Source organism: Hemicordylus capensis, chromosome 1, assembly GCF_027244095.1.
Source record: "Hemicordylus capensis ecotype Gifberg chromosome 1, rHemCap1.1.pri, whole genome shotgun sequence".
In the NCBI taxonomy this organism is placed as follows: domain Eukaryota; kingdom Metazoa; phylum Chordata; class Lepidosauria; order Squamata; family Cordylidae; genus Hemicordylus; species Hemicordylus capensis.
In genome coordinates this window covers 307333481-307342730 of record NC_069657.1, presented here as the reverse complement: position 1 = coordinate 307342730, position 9250 = coordinate 307333481, and the positions used below count along the sequence as shown (strand labels likewise).

At 43.9% G+C, this 9250-nt stretch overlaps 1 long non-coding RNA gene across 1 annotated transcript; it reads left to right on the top strand.

Moving 5' to 3' along the window:
* The first annotated feature begins 2227 nt into the window (after positions 1-2227).
* On the top strand, positions 2228-7423 carry LOC128341308 (uncharacterized). The gene is made up of 3 exons (XR_008314336.1): positions 2228-2283; positions 3453-3553; positions 7314-7423. It is a non-coding gene; the product is annotated as an uncharacterized LOC128341308 (long non-coding RNA).
* Positions 7424-9250: the final 1827 nt, after the last annotated feature.

Genomic DNA, 9250 nt, shown 5'->3' with positions numbered 1-9250 from the left:
TCTTGTAAACTGACCTTGAATTTTCCATCCATGACTGGGATATCTGAGATTTAGAATCAATAATAAAAGAACAGCACACTGCTTGTGATGGGAAGGGGCAAATTACAACGATTTCTTAGTCGGGCAGGGGCTTGTTTTGGCCCTGGCAGAACTTGGCTGTCTGCTCCTGTTGAAAATTACTCTATCTAGTGTGGCAAACTAATGTATCCTCCTCCCTCCTGGTGTCAAAGTAAGCACTAGTGTGGTGAATGCACATATACCCCATCATGAGCCAACAGTCATCATAAGACAAAGGCTGGCAGCAATCATTCACTGGTTTATAGACACACACACACACCACCACCACCACCTTCTTCTTCGCCTATTTTGCTAGTGGCTATTTGGGCAGGTGATCCTCTAGTCTAGGACAAAGTCATGTTTTTTAAAAAGCATGATACGAGACAGAGAAAATGACACTTGGAATCCTCACATAACTCCTGACTGTTGTTCTAAGTCCTTTACAGAGATGGCTCATGTTTTCAGGTTTTGATCAACAACCATGCCTAGATGGTACAGTGTTCCTTTTAACAGGGATTTCCAGATATTGTTGACTACAAGTCCCATCATTCCTGTTTGGACAAGGGTGCAATTTCAGTGCTTGCCCTAGGCGCTGTTTTCCCTAGATACGCCTCTGCAGGTGACCAAGCAGTCTCATTGGTATCATCCCACCAAATGGTACACACAAGGTTCAGATGTATACTAAACTATGGGATAGAATAGTCATTGCATGGGCTCAGAGATAATAGAGGTCAGTATATTATTCTGGCCCTCTTGTTAACTCACCCCACATTGTTCAGTGCAGTTGCTGATGGTCTCTGTTGTTAACAGAGCAGCGCTACCCAAAAGTGGTGCACTAGTGCAATGTTCACATCCCAAACATAGGCTAATATGATGAGAAAAATTACTCCATGTAGTCCCATTGAAATTAAAAGGGCAAGTTAGGCATTGTCCTAGTTTGTCCTTTTAATTTCAATGGGGCTACTTTGGGTTTTCCTCATCACGTAAGTCAAAAACGTTTTAAATTTTAGTTTTCCTTTTCCAGATACCTCAAGGCCACTGTATGTGTGTTACTGTCTTGGCTTAGTGGTATCATCATCCACTAAACACCTCTATAATAATCCACTAAACATATCTAGGGCAATCAATCCAGTGGCTCTTAAGACTAGGCTCAGACCTCTTTTTGTTTCTTCTCCTTCTCATTCTGTTCTTTCTTCTTTTTTTCAGGAGCAGGTGGCCTGACTGTCTTGAGGTAACATCTGAAGCCTCGGTCAGACTAATCAATGAATGGCATCTAATTTGTCAGTTAAGTGACAGGATATTTCTTCTCATTTCATTTTGTGGCTCCTCAGGATTTTCATTGTTTTCATTCTGATGTACTGAGCATCTCAGGTTTCCCCTTCTTGAATACGGTCCCATACTCGTGATCCACCCACAGCTTACTGCTGGTGGGCTCACACTCTCATGATAGGGCCAGTCTACTTGGGAGGACCATATGGCTGAAGCCCCTAGGTCTCTCAATGGACTGTGTGCTCAGGACTTGAGCTAATCCCTCAAAAGGGGGCACCACTTGGTGGTGTGTGTGTTTTGTTTTGTTTTTAATGGAGAGCTGGTCTTGTGGTAGCAAGCATGGCTTGTCCCCTTAGCTAAGCAGTGTCTATCCTGGTTGCATATGAATGGGAAACTAGAAGTGTGAGCACTGTAAGATATTCCCCTTAGGGGATGGAGCCACTCTGGCAAGAGCATCCCCAAGTTCCCTCCCTGGCTTCCCCAAGATAGGACTGAGAGAGATTCCTGCCTGTAACCTTGGAGAAGCCGCTGCCAGTCTGTGAAGACAATACTGAGCTAGATAGACCAATGGCCTGAATCAGCATATGGCAGCTTCCTATGTTCCTATGAAAGCATGATAATATCTTGGTCTTTTCCCCAATTAGAACTGCCAGCAAGCATTGAATCCAGGGAAGCACATTGGGCATGGCTAAGGCATGCATTGGTAATGAGGCTTTACTAGCCAGAACACTCTCACTCCCCCTCTCCACACATTCAGTGTGCATGTGTGGAGGAAACATCCAAAGATAACTTACATGGATGGGGCTAGATGGAGTAATAGGGAGCAGAGAAATAGAAGGCAAGGATGGGTACTTATGCTTTTCCCCATTCTGAATTGTCTCCACAACTAAATTCCTCTCCCCACAGCTGGGGGAGGAAGATGTGAATTCACCCTGAAAATTTGGCCCTCAGATGAAGGTGAGAAGCATGCAGTTGTTCACTGCCTGAACATTTAAAGTGTTAACAATATGTTTTGGGCCTCCCTAAGCAGAACGGAAATTGAATCTCAGCTTTTCTTTTATTGTTCTTGTCTTGAAGAGTTGATGCATTGCTAGCCAGATCTATGCAGGGTTTTTAAATGCAGTTTTATGTTGTGACATATAATTTAGATTGGATTGTGTAAACTGTTGGAAATGCAGCCTCTGCCAGATGAAACATTATTTTCCTGCTTTGCAGTCAAAGTCTTGCCTTTTTGTTTATCCTTTCTTCTCCATCACTTAATTGATTTTCACGAAACTAATGCAATTACTTCCTGCAAGAAGGAAGACAGGGAAAAGAAGAGGCCATCCTGATCACATTCTGAAGCTAATTGAAACCATGCATTTGAACTCTATTGTTTCCCAGAAAATAGGGTTTATCATGTCAAGTGTGTAGTTATTGTCCTTGAAGCAAGCATCAAACCTTCTGGCAAATTCATGGATTGATTACTTTTTTTTAGAACTAGGGGCCTTGGATCTCTGTGTGTTCAGTGTTGAGGGGAATTTTTTTTCTAGTTCTTTGATGATTTGGCACAGTATTACTTGAAAGCACTAAAGAAATTGAAACACTTTTCTTGCATGTTATGTAATCTTGTGCTCAACATGCTACACTTTCCATAATAAACATGCCTTAGGGATTGTGCCTACTCCAACACAAACCTCCCTATATACTGGATCTTTGCAAAAGCCAGGACCTAAAATTCTGCACCCACAGGAGATTTAGTTTGTGTTTGTGCATAGCAGGCCATTTTCAATTGTGGTGCCAGAGTTGCTTCCTGGAAAGGCCTTCTGGTGAAGCCTCTTTTAGGTTAGTAGTGAAGACCTGTTGAATCCAGGTTGATGTTTTTTTGAAGTATCTGGCTCATACTGTGATGCCTCGGTATTGTATCACTCTTGCCGAATTTGAAAAGTTGTTGAACTATTCTTATTTATCATTTGAGTTATGCATATTTAATTATCCACAGATTCTTAGTATATCTTTTGAATTAAAAGCAACACAGAAAATTTAGTGAAATAAGTTCACCTGTAGATGTCAGATTCTGGAAGGAACAAATGATAATGTAAACATTCTTGAATTTCTTGTGCATTTTGTCTCTTCTCCCACAATAGATACTGCACCAACACAGTATGTGTAGTACATCAGATAACGCACGTCTCTCTGAAGTTTCTAACATCTTCACAAAGGCAGCATCACCAGCTGGAACAACAATGTAATTCCCTGTGATCCAGAATTGTGACTGATTTGCTGGAACACTGTTGAAGTGCTCAGTGTTACCCCTCTTAAACTGATATATAGTAACATTCTGGCTGAGCCATCTCAGCAAGCTGGCAAGGCTTTCGAAACATTGCTGATGCCTTCTGTAAAGCTCACTGTAATCTTTAAGAACTATATACTGTTTTTAATTGTATCCTAGTGAATGTTGCTATTCAATACATTCTTCAAGGAGCCGGTTCTCTCAATCACTGGCAGCACATACGTTGAAGGCAGGGATGTGCTGAGAACACACGTGCCCTGATGTCACTAAAGGACTTCCCATTGTGCAGATGTGATGTCCTTTACTCATGTGAGAGGGATGATCATCCAAATCACCTTTCTACACATCATATGGATGATCACCCCTCACGCCGGTAAAAGTTTTCACATCAGCACAATGGGATAGCCTTTCACATCAGCACAATGGGATAGCCTTTAGTAATGTCAGGGCAGGTGCATTCTTGGTGCCTCCCTATCTTCAATGTGTGTGCTGCCGGTGATCGCGTGAACCAACTCAGGGACTATATTGTATTGTATAGCCATATACTACACCAACAGATATCAAACACTATTTTTGAGTTGAAAGCTCAGTTGAGACATTTTGGCTTGGACTGGGGATTCAGGGGGCTGAAGGGAGGCAAAACCACCCCTTGACTTATCTTATTTTGTCACCTGTTTCATAGTGGCACTTATTCAGCTGGATGGTAGCTGCCATATTTTACCTCACAATACGCCACCTAGGATCATTTCAAGGGGAGTGGTGGTGGTGGTGGTGGGGGAATGGCAGCTTCCACCCTTCCAAAGGAGCACAATCACTTTTTTCTCCCCTATTTCACCGCCAATTGCTGAAATGATCCCCTAATATTTCCACCTAACAATGTGGGAGCAGTGACTTGTTGGGAGAGGCAGGGGTGTATCTAGGGGTAGGGCAGGCAGGGCACATGCCCCGGGCGCCACTTGAAGGGGGGTGCCATTCTTCTAAAAAAAAAAAAAATTAAAATGGCTGCTGAAAACAAAATGGCCACTGTGCATGCTCAAATGGCCTCTGTGAGGCCCTAGGCCATGCCAGGCCTCGCAGAGGCCATTTGAGCATGCGCAGTCGCCATTTTGTTTTCAGTGGCCATTTTAAAAAAATATTCTTTTTTTAAAAAATGGCCACCGCACATGCTGAAATGGTCCCTGCGAGGCCCTAGAGGCCAGAGAGGGGAGGGGAAACCTTTGCAGACCCCCCACAGCCTTTAGGAAGCCCCCCAAAGGGGCTACAGGTAATTTTTTAAAATTAATTTTTTTTAAAAAAAATTTTTTTAATTAATATAATATAAGTCACTGTACACATATTCAGTTTGGCGCTATGTACAGAGAATCAGATGGGTGTCAGATGTTTGGACAGGGGGCACAATTTCAGTGCTTGCCCTAGGCACTATTTCTCCTAGATACGCCTCTGGGGAGAGGGCCCATTTTGACTAAAGTCTACTAAACCCAGACCAAAGAAAGGTAACGACAGTGAAATATAATGTAAAATAGCTGAGGTGCTGAGGGAAATTACTGAAAGTGGTACCACTGAAATTACAATGACAGATGTTAGGCAACTTCCAATTCTATTATTTGTTTGTTTGTTTGTTTGTTTGTTTAATACATTTATATACCGCCCAAAATGCAAGTATCTGGGCGGTTTACAACAAAGGTTAGGCAACCTCCTCATTCAGCCAGCATCAGTATGAAAGACTGCGGATTAAATACCATTCAGCTGCCTGATCTTCCATCACTGGGGTGCACATGCTGGTTCCATGAGTGTAGAGAGCCGGCTGACACTCCCTGTAAACATGCAGAGCCTCAGTGGCTCTTAAGAATCACGTATGCACTGTAGGAGCCTTCTCCCATTATTCTCAACGGGAAAGAGTCTTAGAGCGGTAATATGAGTCTTTAGAGCCACTGAGGCTCTATGCACTTGCAAGCAGCATTGGTGAGCTCTCTACATGCAGAGAACTACTGCTTTGCACACTCAGCTGCTGTAAGAGTAGGAGGCTGTGCAGTGCTATCTAAGCCTTTCTCAGAAAGCAACAAAAATGCACGAAAAATGTATACAAACCAACCAACTAATGATAGTAAAGTTTAAAAAGTTTTTCTACCCTTTTCTGGGGTAGGAGATGGCTGGAGTTCACTGTTGTTATGGCAATGTCATTCCTGCTATGAATAGTGTAGGAATGCCACCATAGTCTTCGGCCAGTGGCTTTCTCACTCTGTTCAGTGAGACTCTGAGATTCTTTTAAAATGTATGGGGTGCCTTGATTAGAGGATCATCATGATGGACAAATGCCCCTGAATGGCAGCTTGCCCACCAGCACTGATCCTCCCATGTGTTTGGGAATATATTCTAAGACAAAATCCCAGTTTACTCCAAGCAATGATGAAATCCAACTGACCTGTCAAGAATCCACGATGTGAACTTAGTTGGACGTTGACACCCTTCAGAATCTTCTGCACAGATGTTCCATGGCAGATGCTAAAGGATTCCTCCTCAGCAGACACATCAACAAAGAAAGGGTTCCCTGAAGGTAGAAAGTTTGAAATTCACTGTGTGACGAAACAAAGCCCACACTAGGGATGTGCTTGGAACCAGTTTGGACAGTCAAATCTGGACCGGATTTGAACTGACCCAGCCCAGTCCAGTTCCAGGTTCAGCCAAACAGAGTCCAGTTCAGTTCGACTATCAAACCAGGTCAAACTGGTTTGCTGGCCAGTTTGGGTATACTTGTAAAGGGGAATGCTTGAGGAGTAAAAGGGGCATTCTCTAATCCTCCCTAAGGGCTGCTGGGGAGGTGGCAAGAGAAAGGGGCCTCTGTATCTTTAGTGAAGACCATTTTATTTTATTTTATTTTTATTTTTACCTTTATATCCCGCTCTTCCTCCAATGAGCCCAGAGCGGTGTACAAACTTAAGTGTCTCCTCACAACAACCCTGTGAAGTAGGTTAGGCATGAAATAGGTGACAAGCTGGCAGAGACATTAAAGGCAGTGTGTGTGGGGGGGGAACAGCAGGGGCTCATCAACCACCACCCCACGCCAGCCTCCCAAATGACAGCCCAGGATGGCTGCGGCCCGGTTCAGGTCTCCATGCATGCACAGTTGCCATTTCCATGACCTCGCAAATCATGTGGTGATGCAAATAGCTTCTGTGCATGCACAGAGGTCACAAAAATGGCCTTGGTGCACTCACAGAGGCCTGAGCCAGGCCACAGCCAGCCCAGGAGGCTTGTGGGCTTGTGGAGGGCCTGGAGGACCCCACCACCTCCCCCTGCCACCTCCAATGTATCTGCCGCCACCTCACCACCTATGTGGCAGCCTCCGCTAAAAGTACGGAGGTCCCTTTCTCTCACCACCACCCGAGTGGCCTTTAGGGAGGGTAAGGAATGCTCCCTTTACTTGTAAAGGAGTATCCTCAAGGATTCCCCTTTACTTGTAAAGGGGAATCCTCAGGGTTTCCTCTTTACAGGTATACCTGAACCAGCCCGCAAACTGGTTCTTCGAACTGGGGATGATACAGTTCAAAATTGGACTGGCTGAATCAGGCCAGTTTGATTCAGAACGTGTTTTGAATTGACCTGGCTCACACACCCCTAGCCCACATATTAATGTTATAAATTGTATAAGGTTTCCACTTCACTGACTTGAGAGTCCTTCAAACCTGTTGATCGCAATACCTTCCTTTCCCTCCAGGCAGAGCTGTCCACTGGAAGGGATCACAGATTGACTGAAACCCAGGAATCCCAAGTTCCAAGGCAGGCAGTGAGGGTTGTATCCAGTGGTGTGAATTCTCTTCCTTTGAAATCAACAGATCTTAAATATGTTTATCTTTGCCTGGATCATCCTGACTTAAATTTGGTAAGTGGCAACATGCAGTAACAACAAGATTTCAGATTATGTACTTTTTCTTGCTTGTAGTTTGTCTTTTTAAAAACAGCTTTGTTGACTAAACACTGTTAGTAAAATAAAATAAATATATGAAATATAACAAAAGACAATATTTGTTTGATATGGACCACACACAATGATTTAGAAGAGGGGCCATTATTAGGTTTATAATGAAAAGCATATGAAAATCACCCTTAGCCATGGGAGAGCCACTGCATTATGACATTTGCACCATTTTAGGTTTTTGCAATGTGTTAAGAGGAATGGAAGGAAATTCTCTAGAAACCTAGATATATTTTCCATCATGAATGCCATGAAAATCTAATCCAATGACATTTAAAGACACAAAAGGCATACTTTCAGATGAATTAAGAATTGTATATAAATGATCTCTTAATGTGTCGTAAGAGGTGTTGTCTTAATCTGAGAAAGCCACAGAGGTTCCTACCCATCAGTGTGTTGAAAAAGAAACAGCCTATTAATTTTTAAAGAAAATGCCATTCATATGGCAGGCCTGTACAACTTGTGTCTCACCAAGCTGAACACAATCTGCCAGTCACGTATGGTGTCTTGAAGCATTTATTTTCTCCCTGTTTTCCATTTCTAGATTGTCAACAAACGGGCATACCAAGGTTGGAATGGGCCCAGAGACAAGATTTTAAAATGGGCCCCTCACTGCCTTCTCACCTTCTCCTGGCCCTGTGTGTGTGTGTGTGTGTGTGCATGCGCACACACGCACGCACACACGCACGCACACACACACTATAGTTTTTTTGTTTAACTGATTTTAAATATGATGTTTTATGGAGTTGTATTATAATCTAACTTTTGTAAACCAACTAATAATAATAAATAATAGTAATCTCTCAATGCTTGGCATTAACTGCAAGCCTAATATTTAGAAGAACATTGTAACTCTATTTTAGGACTGGGAAGTCACCTTAGGGCTGCACCCAAACACTTCTCCTCATAGTAAAATTTAGTAGGGCCTACTCCTGAGTAAAGCCTACTCAAGGAACGGTTTATAATGAAGTAATGATAAAGCACTACCTTTCTCAAGGCTTCATTTCAAGATAAGGATATTGCTGCCCTTCCAAGGTTAAGCAGATCTCTCTGTTCCCCTCCCCATTCCACCTAACGGACAAGTGCATTCGTCCACCTCATCCCGTCCTCCCCCAGGGGCAACCAAGTGTACTCGAGGTTACTGGCTACTGAGGTGAGGGGCACCAGGCGGGAGAGGAGGCGGCGGTGAAAACAGACACAGTTCCCACACACGGCTGTCCTCCTTAAGTGTGCATTTCTCCCACAGCCAAGGAAAAGTCTCTTGTTCAAGGAGACCAAAAAGGAAGAGCAGGATGTCAGGAGGATGAGTGGAAAGGCAGCAGGAGGGAGGGAGGAGAGGGGAGTTAGAGGAGAATAAAAGCAGGGAAGGGGGGAGGGAAAAAGGAAAGAAGGCAAGGCGTGCACTAGAAACCTTCCTCGGGTTGCCTCTTGCTCTAGAGCTGCTTTCCTGCAAAAATCCTGTGCACTACTTTGCAATCCTTCCCAACAGCCAAGGCTTGAAAGCATTCAGCAAGCTGACAGTTGCTGCTCTTCTTTCCCCAAGCACCACAGCCACAGCCCTGCGTCTTCCACCTTCTCGCCTCCTCTTTACCTTGGCTGGCGTTGTGGCTGCAGAGCGCCCAGATGTGAGAAGCAGCTGGGAAGGGGCAAGAAGCCCCTTAATGTGAAGCCCAACTTGC